General features: G+C 34.5%; 1 long non-coding RNA gene across 1 annotated transcript in view; it reads left to right on the forward strand.

Moving 5' to 3' along the window:
- LOC110596761 overlaps nucleotides 1–16,348 on the forward strand; it is a 317,869-nt gene extending 301,521 nt beyond the window's left edge. The window contains exon 3 of the long non-coding RNA XR_002482697.1: nucleotides 16,171–16,348. This is a non-coding gene — a long non-coding RNA (uncharacterized LOC110596761). The remainder of the gene's footprint in view (nucleotides 1–16,170) is intronic.
- Nucleotides 16,349–18,897: the final 2,549 nt, after the last annotated feature.

Consider the following 18,897-nt stretch of genomic DNA (forward strand, 5'->3'; position numbering starts at 1 on the left):
AGCAAAGGTGCTCACCTCTTCGACCCAGTTTCTGAGCAGCACCTGCTGTGGGGTACTCTTCTTTCCTAAGATAACTTCTATGTGCCTCAACAGTATTATGTCATCCTCCATCATTCTATGTATCACAGAAAGAGTAATGCATAGTCATATGTACATGTTTGTTTTTTCCTTAGATGAAGCATCTAAAGGAAGATGTTGTGCACTGTTGCTGGTAACTTCTTCCAAGTTTAGAATAGTGATGAACATATGGAATACCCTTCAAAATGATTTCTGAAGAAATAAACAAGAAAGTTCTAAAACCAACTGATATGATAAATTATTATAAAATGAAAAGTGTTTCTGTGTTCAGGTTAATGTCTTTGGATGTATTGGTTTACCTGAGGTAGTAGACATTTTTTAAATATATCTTTGAAGGACCATCAGCAACTTTGGACATTAAAATGTAAAAATGATGATCTCTCCTCAAGATAATAAAAATACCAGTTCCAAAAACATGAGCATAGACTCAACACTTCTAACTGCATATGTTTTGGTAGATTATTCAATGACATGTTTGTTAAGATTGCAACAGAGTTTGCATATTTAAATTTGAAATGAAACGGCACATTAGTCTAAAGATTGCTTTATCAATCTTTGTAGTATTTCTACCATGTACCAGCCACTTTTCAAGATGTGGGGCACTAGTGAACAGAACAGATAAAGTACCTGATTTTATAAAGCTTGGGGAAGCAAGTATGTAAAAAATGAAGAAGGGGAATTTGGAGTACTAAAGTGGAAGTGGAGTGTCATTATACAAAGGAGGGTCAGGAAAGGGGACTCTAATAATGTGACAGTTAAAATCATATTAAAAAATCAAGCTAAGCCAGGCATGGTGTCTCAAGCCTGTAATCCCAGAACTTTGGGAGGTTGAGGCCAGAGGATTGCCTGAGTCCAGGGGTTCAAAACCAGCCTGGGCAACTTGGTGAGACCTCTTCTCTACAATAAATCAAAAAATTAGCTGGGCATGGTGGAGTGTGCCTGTAGCTCCAGCTACTTGGAAGGCTGAGGTGGAAGGATCACCTGAGCCCAGCAGGTCAAGGCTGTGGTGGTAGTGAGCATGCTACTGCAATCCAGCCTGGGCAACAGAGTGAGACTCAGACTCAAAAAAAAAAAAAAAAAAAAAAGAAGAGCGATGTGAGAAGAGGTAGAGTATATATGTGTATGAAGAACATAAATAATATTGACTTGCAGGCACCTAAGGCCTTTCACGTTTCTGTGTGCAATATCACTTTAAGTGAAGCTGTAGGACAGTTTGCACAAAGAACTGACATAGTCTGATATATATATATTTAAAGGGATCCTTCTGTGTGTAGTTTTGAGGACAGACTTTATAGTAACAGGGAAGAAGCACAGAGAGATCAGTTAAGAGTTAAATCCAGAACGGAGACACATCTAAGAGTTGAGTTATAGATACAGCAGAAATGGTGGAAAGTTCTAGCACAGGCAAGTCGCATTTGCTGATAGATTGGATGGGGGAGGTGACAGGCACACACACACTTCAGGATTTTTAGGTGAGTAGCAGCAAGAGAGTGATGTCAATTACTGAGATATGAAAGAAACAGAATGCTTGTATTTTTGTTGGTTATTCCTGAGTATTTTTTGGGGGGTGTGGATGTTATTTGCTAGTGAAAAGAAATGAAAATGCCCAAAATTAACACAGTCAAATCTATAATATATGAAGATGTCTGGGATGCGAATATTAATTTAATGTTTGTCAGCCTATGGATGATATAAAAGAGACTACCTGAGATCTCCTTCAGAGGCAATGTAGATAAAAACAAGGATGAAAGTTAAAATGCAGAATATTCCAGCATCTAGAGGTTGAAGATAGGAGATGATCTTCTAAAGAAAACGAAGAAAAAGCAGCCAGGAAGTAAGAAGAAAAACAAAGAATAGTCCTGGAAGCCAAAGGGAAATGTGATTTGAAAATGATTTAATCAACCATGCCAGAAGCTATGAAAGATGAGGACTGAGTATCCATTCTTCAATTGAGCATCCTAATGGCGTTGGGTGTCTTTTTTTTTTTTATTTATTTTTATTTTATTATATTTTATTCTATATATTGAAAAGACTTTATTTTCTTTTTTTTTTTCATTAATCAGTATTTTTTATTATGGTTTTGTGGGGTACAGTTAAGGGTTAGGTGTACAATGACGTTTCATTCAGGCACCCTGTAGATAAGAAGTGTTTTCCCATCCCCCGACAGATATTTGCTACTGTTAATCCCATCCCCCTCCCCCCCATAGTTTCCCAGTACCGTCCGTCATTTTCTCATAGTATTGCATTGGATGTTCAAGGTCCATTATATGAGTGAGAACATGTGATATTCAGATCTTTGTTTCTGTGAGAGGTCACTCAGTATTATAGACTCTAGTTCCATCCAGGTTGCAGCGAAATTCATGATTTTGTTCTTTTTTATGGTGTCTTGAAGAGAGTTGTTTTGAGGGAATGACTGGTAGGAAAGTACGACTGGAATGGATTCGAGTCAAGTTGAGGAGAGGACAGTTGACTAGGCAGAGGCAATCCAGTCAGAGAACCGGGATGGGGATAAAAAAAATGCAGAAGAGGCTGCTTTTGTTCTTATTTTGTTTATTTCAACGTGAGCTATAAATACATATTTATGTCCTTTGGAGAATAAAGCTGATGGTAAAGGAAAAAAAGGGAGGACTTGCTGAAATGACAACTTTGGGGAAAAGAGAATAATGATACCTGGCAGGTCAATGCCAAAGATGGTTTGCAGAGCACCAACACTCGCAGTGACGGTAGCGTAGAAAATGTACAGACAGGAGCTTGAGGCAGCAGTGCCCTGCACTGAGGGAGGGCCCTGCAGGGCTCTCCTCCTGCTTGCTTATATTTTCTCAGTGATAAGGAAAATAAAGTCATCAACTGATCAAGAGAATGAGGGCCAAGTGTTGAAAGCTTCAGAAGAACATGAAAGGTTTAGTTAGATATGCGGGAGAATGGGAAAGAGTATGGGTTAGAAAAACGCAGTGATAGCTAGGAGGAGCCTAGGGATTCACTCAAATGAGAGGCAAATAGAATGGGACCAATATTCTTGGTTGTGTTTCTCTCAATCACTCAGCTTCAGGAGGTAGGCAGAGAGTGCTGGGAGGGTAAGACTTAACTAAGGTCGGGTTTCTAAGAAAATAGAAGGAAGGAAGAGGGGAATAAGGAGGAGACTGTAATGATGAATCTTAGAGACTAAGCAGGTAACCCAGGAATGAAGACTTGAGGGAGGTGAGGAACAGTAAAAACATGGCAGTTTCAATGAGTTTTCAGGTTCCGGTGTGTTGAAGAACTGCTCGGGATGATGTGGGTCACTGAGGAAAAGATTGTGATACAAGATGATTTGTTAAATATAACAGATACCGAGTATTGTAAGTAGATTGAGCTACTTGGGATATCTATCTGATTCCATATAATAGTTCTTATTTCTCAATGTCATTGCAACAACAGTATAAAATGAGAGAAAACAACATACCTTTGTTGCTACTAGAATAGTAAAAGTTGATGACAGAATAATCAAAGGCCCATCTTCTGTGAGTTATTCAACAGCTGCTCAGTTCTGAGGGATCGTATCATTTTCACAATGTTTAATCTTCAATCACAGAATCAAATAACATGTAAAATTATATTAAATACATTTGAAAATAAAGCTACTTCTCATGAAGTATTTAGGTATAGTAGACACTCTGGGAATTATGCAGACAATTTGTAAAAGTTATTTGAAATGAAAGGGATCATACTCTGTTTATGTCTATCGTGAAAGTTCTGTTAAAAGAAATAGGTACTGGGCTCACTATAGTACATCCCTGATTTGTGATATCCTGCATTATGAAGTTATTTATTTTAAATAAGTTTATTGTAGAGTCCCACAACTGGAAACACTATAAAGGATGTTTAATTTTTATTCTCAAGATTATAAAAATTAATAATCAGTAAAAAATTTAAAGGAAATCTTGAAAAAATTGTATTTGTAAACTTTTTCACATTCTATTTCTATGCCCATTTTGAAGTCTTTAAAAGATACTTTAAATGATGAGTGGAAAGACTATGGGGATATATGTTATGGGAATAGATAAAAGCTCTCAACCTCTGGAGGAGAGGCAGAATGATATCCTGGACCTAAGCCATGGGAAATCTAGACTGGAGAAAAATGAATTACAGAGAGGGCACAACCCCTGAGATGGGTACTCAGTTCCTGCTTAAGACTGAAGCTGAGATAGAAAAACAGGGAATAGCCCCTCCACCAACAAAACTAGCAACTTGACACAGACAAGGAAAGAATCAATGATCCCAAAGATTTATTAATAGAAATTTTACAAGCTAAAACATGAAGGGAAAAAAGTGTGGGGAGAAGGAGAGGGAGACAGAGAGGGAGAGGGGAAAGAGAAGAGGGAGGGGGAGGAGGATATACATAAACTTTGTGAAAAGTAGTGGCTTACCGGGTATATATCAAAATAAAATAAAATTACTCTCTCAAAGAGATATTTGCACTCCCATATTTATTTATTTTTATTTTTTGAACACATACCATACTTTATTTACATTAGAATTGTGACCTAAGCAGTATTCTTTACACAGTACACAATCTCCCAGGTGTAAATTACAAAGAAGAGAGAAGGTCAACTACTCCTCAAGCTGTGGGTCTCCCTCTTTCTGTGGCTTCACTGTGAAATGATATCGTATGTCCTAAATTCTAGGCAAGATAATAATATAAAGTATCCCATGAGCCTACTGCAACAAGTTTCCATACAAAGCCTGCCTGATGAAACTTCACTGGTTTACACTAGACTAGTTAAAAATGAACATTATGGCAAAAATATCTATACATTAATCAGCTTCTAAAAGTGTAATGTAATTTATTTCCAAATATATGTCCCAAATAGACTTCAGGGCACAGTTCTTCTTCTCCCATTGCCTTACTATGCAAAATCAGTTATTTAAAACTACGAACACTCACAATATTAATACCAAATATAAACAGAAAAAAAAGTGTGCTGAAAGATTTAACTATATATCCCTGAAAATATTTTATTGAAGCAGTATGTACAATAGCCAAAACAAGGAAACAACCTAAGTGTTTGTCGATGAATAAATGGTTACTAAAAATATATACTAAACATATACATGTATATAGGCATATAACATAATATGCTATATATTGTTACCATATACTGTATTATATATTATAACATAATATATATGCTTATACAGTAAACTACTATTCAGTCTTTTTTAAAATTTTTATTATAAAGATGTTGGGTACATTTCAGGTATATAACATTGATCATTCGGATACCCTTGTTGATGAGGTTCAGGCTATAAAAAACAGTGTGTTCCTGCCATTTTTCACAGCATAGATGGATTCGGAAAACTTTATGTTAAGTGAAATAAGCCAGACATAGAAAGACAAATATTGCATGAACTCACTTTTATGTGCAATCCAAAAAATTCAAACAAGACACCAGCTTTAGCTATAAACACATAGAGAATTAAAAATAAGAGGGTAAAAAAAGTTCATACAAAAATTAACAAAAAGAAAGTTCCAATGATCTCACTGATATTTTAAAAATCAATTTCTATATATAAAAATATGTATAGATATGTGTGTTTGCATGGTATGCATGACTTAGTATACATACATTTATTATTTTTCTCTGTTGAGAGACCTTAGAAGTAACAATATCTCAGTAGCAACGAACACACCTGAGGCCAAGATCTTAGTTTTTAATACCCTTCTCTAATAAAAGAAATTAGAGCTCTTTGAAGAAATGGCTGATTTTAGGACTAGGACAGAAATTCTACAAGATGAACCTGGAGTATCTGCCATCCCAGAAAGTATGCCTGTGGTACACACACACACACACACACACACACACACGCTATATCACAAGTGGTTCATCAGTTGAGACAAATGTGCCACACTAATGTATGATGTTAATAATAGGTGAAACTGGGTGTGGAGTGCATGGAAACTCTGTACTATCTGTGAATTTTTTCTGTGAGCCTAAAACTGTCCTAACATTTTAAAAGCTTATTTTAAAAATTTGACTTTAGCACAATGTATATTATAAGGAATGAAGAGGAAACTTGAACAATGATAAAGATATCAAATCACTTAAAATAATTTCAAAATGCATTCAGCACAAGATATATAACTGAAAGCAAAATGAACAAATAAATGATTTTGTTGAAAATGCAAATACATCTTTTTCTACAGTTGATACAGAAACTAGAAGAAAATCACTAATGATCTGGAAGTGCTGAACAACACCATCAATGAACTTGATCAAACTGAAACTTACAAACACTCCACCAGCATCAACAGAATACACTTTCTTCTCAAATGCATATGCAATATTCACCAAAATATTTTCAGCTATAAAAAGAAACATCAAATTTAAGATAATTGAAATCATAGAATGTATATTCCATGAATACATCAAAATTAAACTGGAAACCAATAACAGAAATATATCTAGAAGTGACCTAAATATTTGAAAATCAAATGCCATAATACTGAAAGATAACCCATGGGTAGAAAGCAAGTCACAAAGAAAATTTAAAACTATTATGAGTTAACTGAAAATCAAAAGACTACATATCACATTCTGTGGACTGCATCTAAAAAGTAAATAGAGGGAAACTTATAGCATTAAATTGTGCATATTAGAAAGAAGAAAGAGCCTGAAACGATGATCTAAGCTTCTACCTTAAACTAGAACAATAAGAACAAATCAATTCCATAATAATGAGCAGAAAGGAATAACAAAGAATAGAAATAAATTTAATTGAGAAGATAAAAACAATACAGAAAGCCAGTTAAGCCAAAAACTTGTTATTTGAGCAAAAATCAGTAAAATTAATTTGCCTCTGTCAGACCTACCAAAAATGAAATAACAAGCAAAAACAAAGAAAGAAGTTGCAAAATATAAATATATGGAATGAAAGAGCGAAAATCCCTACAAATAATAAAAGTCCATTACAAATAACTTTAGGTCAACAAACTTACCTACTCAGATGGAAGGCAAATTTCCATAAAATGTACAAACTGCTAAATCTCTTCAAGAAGAAATATATAACTTGAATCGTTTTATATCTATTAAGAAACTGGATTTGCAATTAAATACTCCAACAAAAAAAATCTTTGCATCTTCATTGTCAAATTCTAGCAGCATTAAAGAAAAAAAATGCAGTTTTTATACAAATATTTCCATAATATTGATGAGAAGGACCACTCCCTAAACCTTTATGTGAGACTAGCATTACTGCCTACCAAAACCAGATACTATATAGACATTATAAGGGGGGGAAGAAATCAGAGATTAATATTTGTCATAAACATTAATGTCCAAATTTTTCCACAAAATACAACCAAATTGGATTTAACAACATACAAAACTATACTTAATCTTTAAGCAGTATTTTGACTTGTATTTATTTTCAACAGGGAATGACCAACTTGATAACTATCTTAGTATAGACTGCTGACTACAGAATTATTTATAATAACATTCAAAAATAGTCCAAAATCCAACAAAAATAAGTTAAGTAAAATGTTATATATGACTGTAAGCACACTAAGAAATTACATGCAACAATTAGAAATATTTTAAAATGAAATTTAATAATATGAGAATAATATTATTAATATTAAAGCAACTTCCAAAGAGTTAATAAAGATTATTTATAACTTTTCACTTTTCATATTTTTTCCATTCTTAAGAATACTGTGTATTTATTATTTTATTGGGTCAAAATACATAACAAATCTTATCTAAAGAAAACTTATATATGCTTGATCATTTTAAATGATAATTTCAAAACCACCATAATATATAATCGAATAACAATCTAAAAAAAAGCAGTTTGTTTAAAAAATATCAATAGTATGTATACTATTTTCCAAGTTATTTATGAGATACAATTATGCTTTTAAAGTTGTATCCCATAATTACTGTGAAACAGAAAATAAGACTAAAATAATATTGTAACAAAGAAAGGATGCATTATTTTTTCCTACACAGCAGCACTATAAATACTATGTTCTTTTGATGCCTCTGTGAATATTTATTTTTTAGCCAGTATTCATTATCAAAGATTTCACAGAAATTTAGCCAAGATTGGTGACACTATGACTCTCTTATAGTGTGGGGGTATGGAAGACATCACTAATCATTTACTGAGACCATGTATCACTTATATATGTTTCAACAACTAGTTCCAGGTGTCCACTATGAATCATTCAATATCCAGATACAGTTTGAAAGATATTTGTCATACTTACTTCCTACGTTTTATAATTTGTAATCAAATATTGAAATAAAAGTCTCAGGTTATGAACCATAACTATATTTTACCTTAGTTAGCATACCATTTATCATTCGTTTCAGTTACAAGTTTAAGACATATATTTTCATATCCCTCTCACCCAACTTGTACTTGAAAAGTAACTGTTTGTAGGAACAACTCAATGATTAAAATATTGCTTTGACCATCAGGGGCCCTTGCGTGCTTACATAAATAAGATTAAAACTGAGGAATATGCTCATCCTCCATTCTCCATTTACGGATGCAGAAAAATATAAAAACACATGGAGTCTCAATGTGTCTGCAGGGTGTTTATCCAAAAGGCTCTTGCAACGTCAAAAAGGCAAAGGGCAGAACCAAGCAGTAATGGCTGTAGAGTAGTCAAAAGAAATGTCATGAAGTCCATTATCCATAGCAAGAACATATATTCCTAGAATATTTTTTCAGATGTCACTCGTAACTTATTTCCTTTATCAGATGATTTTAACTGGTTTCTAATAGAAAGCAAATTAGAAGCAGAAGAAGATGGAAGTAGGAGGGAAGAACTGTGTTACTGCCGAGGTCTACCATCAATGGTGACAGTCTTCAACATATCATGAGTCAGGAGAGAAAATAACTATTAGAAAAATATTTTCAATGTAGACTGGTAGAATGACAGTTTCTACTCTATTCTCCTCGCAGCCCAATGAAATCAACTAAAAGATTGACAAATGGAAAAAAAAAATCATCTTCAAGGAGAAGGAAAACCAACTTATATTAAAAAAATATAAACCACTGATTTTAAAGAATATTGGTTTATTATGGTAACCACTGGAACACTTCAGGGATGATCAGGAAAATTATAATGCAATACACAGGTTTCTTTAAAAGTAGTTAGCACCCCACTGAGTAGCTGAATAAACATTTTCTTGGACAGAACAGATTGCAAATACTTTAGGCAATTCTTTTGTGACTTATTCTATATTTCTAAATAGCATGCTTCCATTGCCATTTCTTAATTTTTCAGTTTTTTCATCAATTAGCATCCCAAATTAAAATATGAGGAATTGACACTAATTTACCTCCTCACCCACCATCATGAACAAGCACCCTTCGCATCTGCTCATCAAACCAATATAATAACAGCATGGTGATTTCACATCAATATTCAATATTTACACTACCAGGATAGTAAAAATGCTCTTCGCAGCTGAGTAATTTGATATTTTCTATTTGCTTTTCATTTGTTGAACAGTTTAAAAAACAAAACAGCCGGGGTCGGTGGCTCAGCCTGTAATCCCGCGCCTTTGGGAGGCTGAGGTGAGTGGATTGCCTGAGCCCGCGGGTTCGAGACCCGCCTGGGCAGCGAGACCTCATCTCTACAATAAATCAAAAAATTAGCTGGGTGTGTAGCGCGCACCTGTAGTTCCAGCTACTTGGAAGGCTGAGGTGGAAGGATTGCTGGAGCCCATCAGGTCAATGCTGCGGTGACTGGGAGTGGCCACTGCACTCCAGTCTGGGCGACAGAGTGAGACTCCAACTCAACAACAACAACAAAAAAAATCAAACTTTTTCTAGTAACAAATGTAATTATTTAAATGCAAGCAACATTTAGCTTTCCAGATTTCTGGTGAAGTGACTAAAACCAATCTAATTCTTTAAATGTAGCTTTTTTCTATGGTCACATATAATTTTTTTTTGTTTTCAGTACTAACAAGTTTTACAATGATATAACTTGCTTAAGTCTACCTTGTTTATTTTATTGTTTATGTGATGGGCTCTTAAATCCAGAAACTCTTTCGATTCTATTAATAGAACTGTCTTTATTTTATTAGTGATCTATTTTCTTCATTCTCTCTTTCCAGCACTCTTGTCATGTAGATATTAGCCTCTAGCTTTGTTCTCTAATTTTTGTATTATGTCTTTCTTGTTTTTAATCTCAGTGTCTTTCTTATTCTGGGACAGTTTGTTAACTTTATCTTTTGAATCTTTTTATTGAATTTTTATATGTATTTTATTATGATTTTAATTTCCAAGGACGTATTTATTTACAGATGAACTAAGTCAATTCATCTCCCCCAGTTTCCAAGATTTTAATTAACTTTATGAAACTTTTTGTCTTACTGAATCTCTGCCTTTCAAATAATGTCTTTATTGGCATTATAATGGGACTTTAGAAGCAGTGGGGCTAATTATGTATTTCTAATCTATTTTCTTTTACCTGAAATTCTCCCAAGTAAAATTTATCTTTTTCAAAAAATTTGCTATGACATATATGTCTTTTAACCCATGTTGCCTAAAATATTTTTGAATTTAGCAAACTTTATATATTTATTAAATGATATATAGCCATATATAATGTGATACATAGCATCATCTTTCATCCAAGCGCTAACCGCGTGTGACCCTGCTTAGCTTTCCAGTCCCTGGAGGATCCGGCGCCTGCGCCCCCTGAAGGGCCCAAAATAGCATAGTAAACAAATTACAAAACTTTGCTTGAGAAACGAATTCCAGCATTCATTTAAAAATCTAAGCTGAATAGCTTTGCTTTTAAATAACTTGAAAATGTTTCTGACAAGTAAAACAAAAAGTCTACTAAAATATTTGATATCTAATAAAATAAAAGTTTGTCTATTTTCAATGTACCACCACAGATCTGCATTGAAAGAAACTTCTGGCATGAAAATAACAACTAAACTTAGTGTATTGTATTACTTGCAGGAGCGACTACTAGATATTTACCTCAATAATAGATCTAAAAACATGCAAGGCAGAAATATTTTTAAAAACACATGAAAATTAGTGTATGATTTTCCTTTTTAAGAAACTACTCATTTCTTTAATAGAATATTTGACCAAGTAGTCTAGTCCATATGAATAGAAGTCACATTACAGTGTAATCATGTAGTATAAATGATTATACTTTAAAATGTTATTAATTTTTAGTTGTATTCTAATTCAAACTCATACAAGTGATTCTGCAAGATCTTAGCTGGATATCTTGCAGGGTAAGACCAGTTGGCAGTGTTTTTTTTCCCACTTCAGAACCAGAATTTTAAATAGCATCTGTATCTGCCTTCTCTCAGGTCCTACTCTAAGGCAAAAAAACGAAATGATGTAAAAATAAACTATTGGCAATATTTTTCTACCAAATCCCTAGAAACTTTGCTATTAATTAAAACACACATATGACTTTTAACATCATTTGCTTTGGGGAGAAGTTTGTTTTTATTTTTGTAATCAAAGTGTGTTATTTAATCATATGTGGTCATCTTAATAACAAAGTGTAATTATTAGCCATTGGTATACAATCAGAGCCCAATAGATTTAATTTTAGTTTGTATGAATATTTCTAACTCTTGTAAGAATAGATATTTCAAATTTTTTTAGTTTTTTAAGATACAAAATGTTTTGTTTTAAAAAAATAAAAAATTGTGAAACTACTATTTGGATTCATTTGACGACTTTATAAATCTCTAATAAATTGTGAAATCTTGGTGCTTTTATCTTTTCCTATATTGTAAATATTTTGGTCCTTTATCTTCTTAATGATTATTTCATTATTAATCATCAATGGGAAAACATATACACATCCCTGGTATGTGAGGGAAATTAGTTCAAGGACACCTCCACCCAACAGATACCAAAATCCATGTGTGCCCAAGTACCTTATATAAAATGACATAGTTTTTACATATAACCTATGGCCATCATCCCATATTCTTTAAATAATCCCTAAATTACTTACAATACCTAGTACAGTGTAAATGCTATGTACATTGTTGCCATACTATATTTTTATTTGTATTATTTGTTATTGTTTTATTTTTATTGTTTTTTCTTTCTGAATATTTTTGATTCACAGTTGGTTGAGTCCGTGGAGAAAGCCCTGCAAATGCAAAACCTGCAGATATGAAACCTAGAGATACAGAGGATCAACTGCAAGGAAAAAATGAAATTAGATTTTGGAATTACTAGGTTTAAATTCTTATTAAAATTTCTAATACGAATGATTTTCACTATTCTTTTGTCCTTCTATGAACTATTTGTGAAGTAATTCTAAATATTGTTTTTAAAACCTGAAAAAACAGGGGGTTCTATTGGACCCAGAAGACTATTTTTACTAGTATGCTAGAGTGGTGAGCATCTACTAGGTGAAGGGTTGAGACACAATGAATAAGATACAAAGAGTGAGATACATTTTTAATATATGTATGTTTATCAGAAATCTCAGGATGGTCATGTAAAAATACCAGCAGTGTTGACAGAATCTGAAGTACGTTGTACATAGATCTCCTCTGGGAGTTGGTAAGTTTTTGTTCCAACGTTTGTTATTAATTTCTTAACATAAAAATCACTTAATCTCCCTAGGCCCATTTTTCCAACTATAAAATGAGGATTTGTATCAGAATCTGTGATCATCTACAGGTAACCTTAGCCTAATTTGTCTTGAGCTGTGTTTTATTTGAGCATCAAATATTTAAGAAGAGAAAAAAAATTCCTATTTATTACAATCTACTCTTCATTATTTACACATGATCAACTTTATTTATTTACATTACCACCTTGGCCTATTAAGGCATTTAAATTTTTATTTTTTATTTTTTATTTTATTTTATTTTATTTGAGTTGGAGTCTCACTCTGTCGCCCAGGCTCCCGGCCACCGCAGCCTCGACTTGCTGGGCTCCAGCAATCCTTCCGCCTCAGCCTTCCGAGTAGCCGGAATTACATGCGCACGCTACCACGCCCGGCTAGTTTTTTGATTTATTGTAGAGATGAGGTCTTGCCTGCCCAGGCAGGTCTCAAACCCGCGGGCTCAGGCAATCCACTCACCTCAGCCTCCCAAAGGCGCGGGATTACAGGCTGAGCCACTGAGCCCGGCTTAAATTTTTCTTTTTGTGAACATTTTTTTACTCAGGATTATGCACTATATTATGACTCAGTATACAATTTGTCTTCTACCTTTAAAGAATGTATGTCTTGGCGTGGAACTATATCTATAAAATAATTTAAAACACAAGTAAATAATTGGAAGGAATAAATGACTGTCACAAACATGCAAGGTCAGAATTATTTGATTTATCAATATTTCCCTCATCAATATAATCCCATTCAAATCAGTTATGAGAAAAAATATATTCTCCATTCTCAAAGACTTACCCAGAAAGAAAAAGCACAAACATGCTACCTAGTTTAGTTTGCTTATCTTCTCCATCCCTTCATCCATACCACCTACATGATATTACTTATCTAGAATTTATGTCAGTGTTATTTAAAATGCTGCCTCTTATAATAAATGTTCCTACACCACAGCACATAATCTGATAAACATTTTTATTTTCACAAATATTAATAAATAACTAGAATGTTTTATTCCCAGATATTGTGTAAATGGAAATATGCACCAATAGCATGTGATTTGGATATATGAAGGATAACTGAGCCCAAATGGTTTCTCAGGGAAAGGTCAGATTGCTGATACAGCTGAAATTCTAAGCCAAGATATACCTTGCATTCTCAATGGGTGTAGTAGACTCCATTATTCTTCCCCAGAATTGGTTTCTCCACCCTCTTGAACCTAGGTATGGTAATTTGACTTATTCTGGCAGATTAAATATGGATTGATGATGTTCTCACATCAGAAGTTTTCAGAGTTAGGTCCCTCAGCTTTCCCTTCTTTTCTAAATTCTGTTCTGTGATCCTGGGACTGGAACTCTGAAAAAATATGTCACTTTTCGCAGTTTGCTTCCAGCTGGGTTGTCTCATTGTGGAACTTTAGAGAAAATGGAAGGAGAGATTCACTTATTCCTGTCAACACTGTTCCTGCAAAAGTTCCTCACTCCTGAAGCAGCAATATGTTCCAATAGCAGTTTCCAGAATTTTTATACACTTGCAGAAACCACTGGAGAGTGTCCATCCCTCAAGAGTCTGATTCTCAGCACCGTGGGGAACTCTGCATGCAGCTAGGTTTTGATAACCTCCAACTTGTCCTTGTCCAGTCCTAAATGTTAGAGTAGCATCCCTCAGTTACTTTCTCATTGTTACTGTCTCACTGTTTCCTTTTGCCTTTGAAGTCCTCTATTCTTTATATGAAATGATCTCTAGTCCAGCAACTAATATTAGAGGAACCCATGACAGAAACAGAGCCAGGACACCCAGCCCTAAGCTCCTTTCTTTCTACTGATCTCCTGCCTTTCAAGTAGGTGTAGATCTGTCCTTTGGGGTCTTGGGTGAGTGTGGTGATGTCCTAAAGAAATTGTGTTGAAAGTTGGGCCTCTGTGTACTGAAATGGTAATGAGAAAAAAGAGCAAGTCCAGGGCAGCAATCACTGAATCCTTTTGAAAAAGTCTATTACCTTCACTATCCCTCACTTTTACAGGTTTCATATCTTAGCAACGCCTAATGTCTCTATCTTGTGCCCTTTATAATTGTGTATTATTGTTACAGTCTACCAGCTCTATGGTTTGGAAATTTGACACTCAAATCTCAGGGTGAAATTTGATCCCAATGTTGGAGGTGGAGCCTAATGGAAGGTATTAGTCATGAGGGCAGATATGAATATATTAATGCCCTCCCTTTGTGTGTTGGAGGAGTTAGTTCTAACTCTATTAGTCCCCATGAGAGTTAGTTGTTAAAAAGAGCTTTAAAGCTCTATCTTTTTCCTGCTTTTTCTCTTGTCATGTGATCTCTGCACATATTGCCTTCCTTTCTCCTTCTGCCTGATGTCCTAACCAGATGGTGCTGGTGCCATGCTTCTTGTGCAGTTTGCAGAACTATAAAACAAACAAACTTCTTTTTTTAATTTTTTTATAAATTAACTAGTCTCAGGTATTTCTTTATAGTAACACAAATGGACTAAGACAACCAGTTTATTCATTTACCTAAAAGATTCTTTATAAGAATCATTAACTCGTTTCCCAGTATGGGATATAATTTCCTTGTCTTAATTTTCCCTAAGCATGCCCTTCTATTTTAAAAAATATCAAAAGTTATATTTATGGCTGATAGTAACATTTTCAAGGATATTCAGTCATTTAGTAAAATGTTATTTTATAGAACAGGTATATTTTCAAAATAAAGCATATATTTTGAAGGTGAAGAGGAGACCATTTTACTTTAGTACCAAGCTCTCCTGTTTTTATTTGATGCAAATGAACATTTAATTTTCTTTAAGTACACATGACACCAATCACAATCAAAGCAGTGAGTCACTCAGCACCACTGTCCACTGTTCATGTTGCAGCCAAGAAATCCACAGAACAACCACACAACCTCTCTTGAAGTCAGTTCCAATACCACATGGGAGGCAGGCAACAAAGCATGAGACCTCTGGTCTTGCATACTTTTCCTGAGTAGTAAGCACTTAATTTGTTAAAACATCACTTTCAGGTCATTTCTATATTAGCATAGTGGGTACTACATCAGAGTTCGGTCATTGCTTCTTAATAATCCCACTGTTGTGGTTACCCAAAGTCAGAGCTGGAATAGCTAAAACAAAGGTAGGTTTGTAAATAGCTCTGGTAAACCCTCACCTGAGAAGACATCACCCTGCTCAGAATATTTTCCTCATGAATCTCTCCAAAGGAATACAGATCCCCGGCGCCAAGCCACTAAGAATCAGTATCGCTCAAATGGTCAGTACCAGGCCCCAGTAGCAAGGGCAAGGATTGATTCTACCTTGAAATATTAACATTTCAAAGATAAAAAAAGTATTCCTTTTAAAGGTTAGTTGAAAGGTAAACACAAGTCTAGTGCATGGTAGGGAAGAAATAAAAATCTTTAAAACAATGTCCCCATTTTTTGAATTAAAATTCTGTTTCATTTCATTTACTTTTCAGATTTACCTAGAGAATCTTCTTTCAGAATGATCAATGCAACATTCACCAAGCCAAAACTTCACACCACCATCCACCATTAAGAAAAAGAATGCATCAATGGTGTACCAATGTGGGGAAAAATGGCTTAATTTGGGACCCACAGCTGTGCTACAAAAGGACTGACTTCAGACTTTCAGATTCAACAGTGAGTGCAATTCATGTATTTCTTGTCATTTTTATTCTTTTTTCCCAGCATTGAATTATGAACAAAATGATAAGTGAAGGGAGGTGGGATTAACAGTAGTCAATATCTGTCTGGGGATGGGGAGACACCCCTTATCAACAAGAGTGCCTGAACGATGCATATTTGTATACTTAACCCTTAACTCTACCCCACAACTTTAAAATAAAAAATATTGATTTAAAAAAATGATAAGTATACAGTGAGTAGCCATAGTTTGCAATCAACATTTTGCTATATTTGCTTTATTATATACCTAACTTCTTTCCTTCCTTAAACATTTAATAATCCTTTCAGTTACTTATATACTTATTCATTCCTGTATTCATTTTGCTGCTTTTTAAAGCAAGTTTAGATGAGAAAATTTGCTAGTTCAGGTGAACAGTGATTCTGCTTGTATTTAATACACTGAAAAAAATGAACAATGACAATGGCATCTGTAGTGAAGAAACACTCATGTGGTTCCAAATTTTTAGTTATTATTCTGACAAAACTTATGCTTTCCTATGGAGAGCTGGAGAATTGCAAATAATAAAAGTACCTTTTCTAAATCATATCAATTCTCCCAACTTCACATATTTTAGATTTTTGAGGTAGATCTAACCATTTCCATGGCATATGGGCAGTTGGGCAGTATAATGTTTGTCCCTTGGTCTGTCACCCTTAACTTTCACATGTCCTAGATACTACATCGCTCAATATAGTAATACAGGTGTGGGGATCATTCTAAGAACTAGTGTTGATAATTACTGACATACATTGAGAGCAATACTAGCTAATATCTTTGTTGAGTGAGCATTTCATATTTGGTATTAGGCCAAATGTTTCTCAGGGATAATCTCATTGAATTTACAACAATTATCTCGTCATTATATCAGTGAAATTTTAAAGGTTTAATAACCTTACTCAAGCATTTACAATGAGTAAGTGTTCAGGAAAGCATGAATGCACATTGAGTCTAAGACTATAGTGAAAGCTATACAGGTATTGCTGCATTATGAACATAGGCGTCTTCTTTTTTTGCATAGAAACTATTGAAAGAACACGTAGGGTTCTTAAAGATACTTTTTAATTCAAGTAATACAAATCGATTATATAGAAATGCAAAATATGTTTAAGCATAAAGAAAAATAATCATTTTTTGTCATGCATTATGTTCTAGGTTTGACACTGGCTGTGTAACTTGGGGCAAATGCTAGCGTTTCCCTGGCCTGCAGTTTCCTCACTAGCAGAGTGAAATTTTCACAATGCCTGTCGCCTGTGAAAATCTCACATGCAGAGATTCCACGTCTTGTGTGCACGGTGGCATATACTCGGAGCTGGACGTTTCACACTCACAACATCCTCACCATACCCACCTCCCTGCTGTGTCAGTCTCCCTGTCTGGGTACTGGCTCATACTGGCGGGAGTCATACCTTGCTCACTCTCCTATTCCCTGCTTTAAACCTTTGACTTACAGAGCCCAGTAAGAGTTCCAGCTGATTACCTGAATAATGCTCAGGTATCTTCTTCATGTAATACATTATTCAGTTAAAAATAAAAAAAATTTAAAAATTAGCAAAAGAAAGCAATTTAACAAATTGCTTTAACAAATGGATTGATTTTTCTCCCTCCCATTTTCTTTTTTATTATTAAATTTTGATTTCTGCAATCTGCATCTTTGTTTCTCCTTGGGATTTTAATTAGATAGTAGAATTTAAAAATAGGTTCTCCAGTATATTAAGAAAGTTGCAGTGGCATTTAATTTATGTGGGACAGCTGGTGGATTTCTGATTTGAGAGGATATTTTTTTAAAAATTCTGTCATCTGAACTTTGCTTTGGTAACGCTGTAAATTAGCAGCTATTCATTCTTTAATGAACAAGGGTTCATGTAAATTTCAGCTATGAATAGGCAATCAAGATTTCTTTGGGCATAATGGGTTATTTACCAGGCTTCCATTTCAATTTTGAACTCTTCGCTTCTTTAAACACCATCCTATATAATTTTTCAGCCATCTAATTATGTATGTATGTATTTACCATATAGATATTGCCTTTGTGCCTATATCCACTCCAAATTGCTTTATTAAAATAATGGCAAAATCTCACTCTACCTGAAGTGGAGACATAATACTGAGTTCAGTAATGATTAGGCCTGCAGTGCTGGCAATGATTGAGGTCTAGAGCAGCCCCTCAGGGTGGCTTCAGAGGGAGTGTGCCATCATGGCTGCAGTGGCAGATGAGGGAGCCAAGGCACTTGTAATTTTAGACATTTCATTACTTTTTCCCCCCACTGGCTTAAAAGTTTTACTTCAAGAACAATCCTCAGCTGTGAAAAAGATGGTCTATATGTGTGCCCCCCCCCCATTTCTGATCTGTTATAGACCCAAACCCACTGACCTGAACTGGGTTTCTGAGACTGGAATGAGTGCCTAAAAGGACTTAGGATAGAGAAAACGGGCAATGATTTTCTCATTTCTACCCCTCCATCCTTCATTCATCTTACTTTCTTTTGATTAAAGTGCC

This window comes from Carlito syrichta, unplaced genomic scaffold (genome assembly GCF_000164805.1).
Source record: "Carlito syrichta isolate Samal-C Ts95f unplaced genomic scaffold, Tarsius_syrichta-2.0.1 Scaffold313994, whole genome shotgun sequence".
Classification (NCBI taxonomy): domain Eukaryota; kingdom Metazoa; phylum Chordata; class Mammalia; order Primates; family Tarsiidae; genus Carlito; species Carlito syrichta.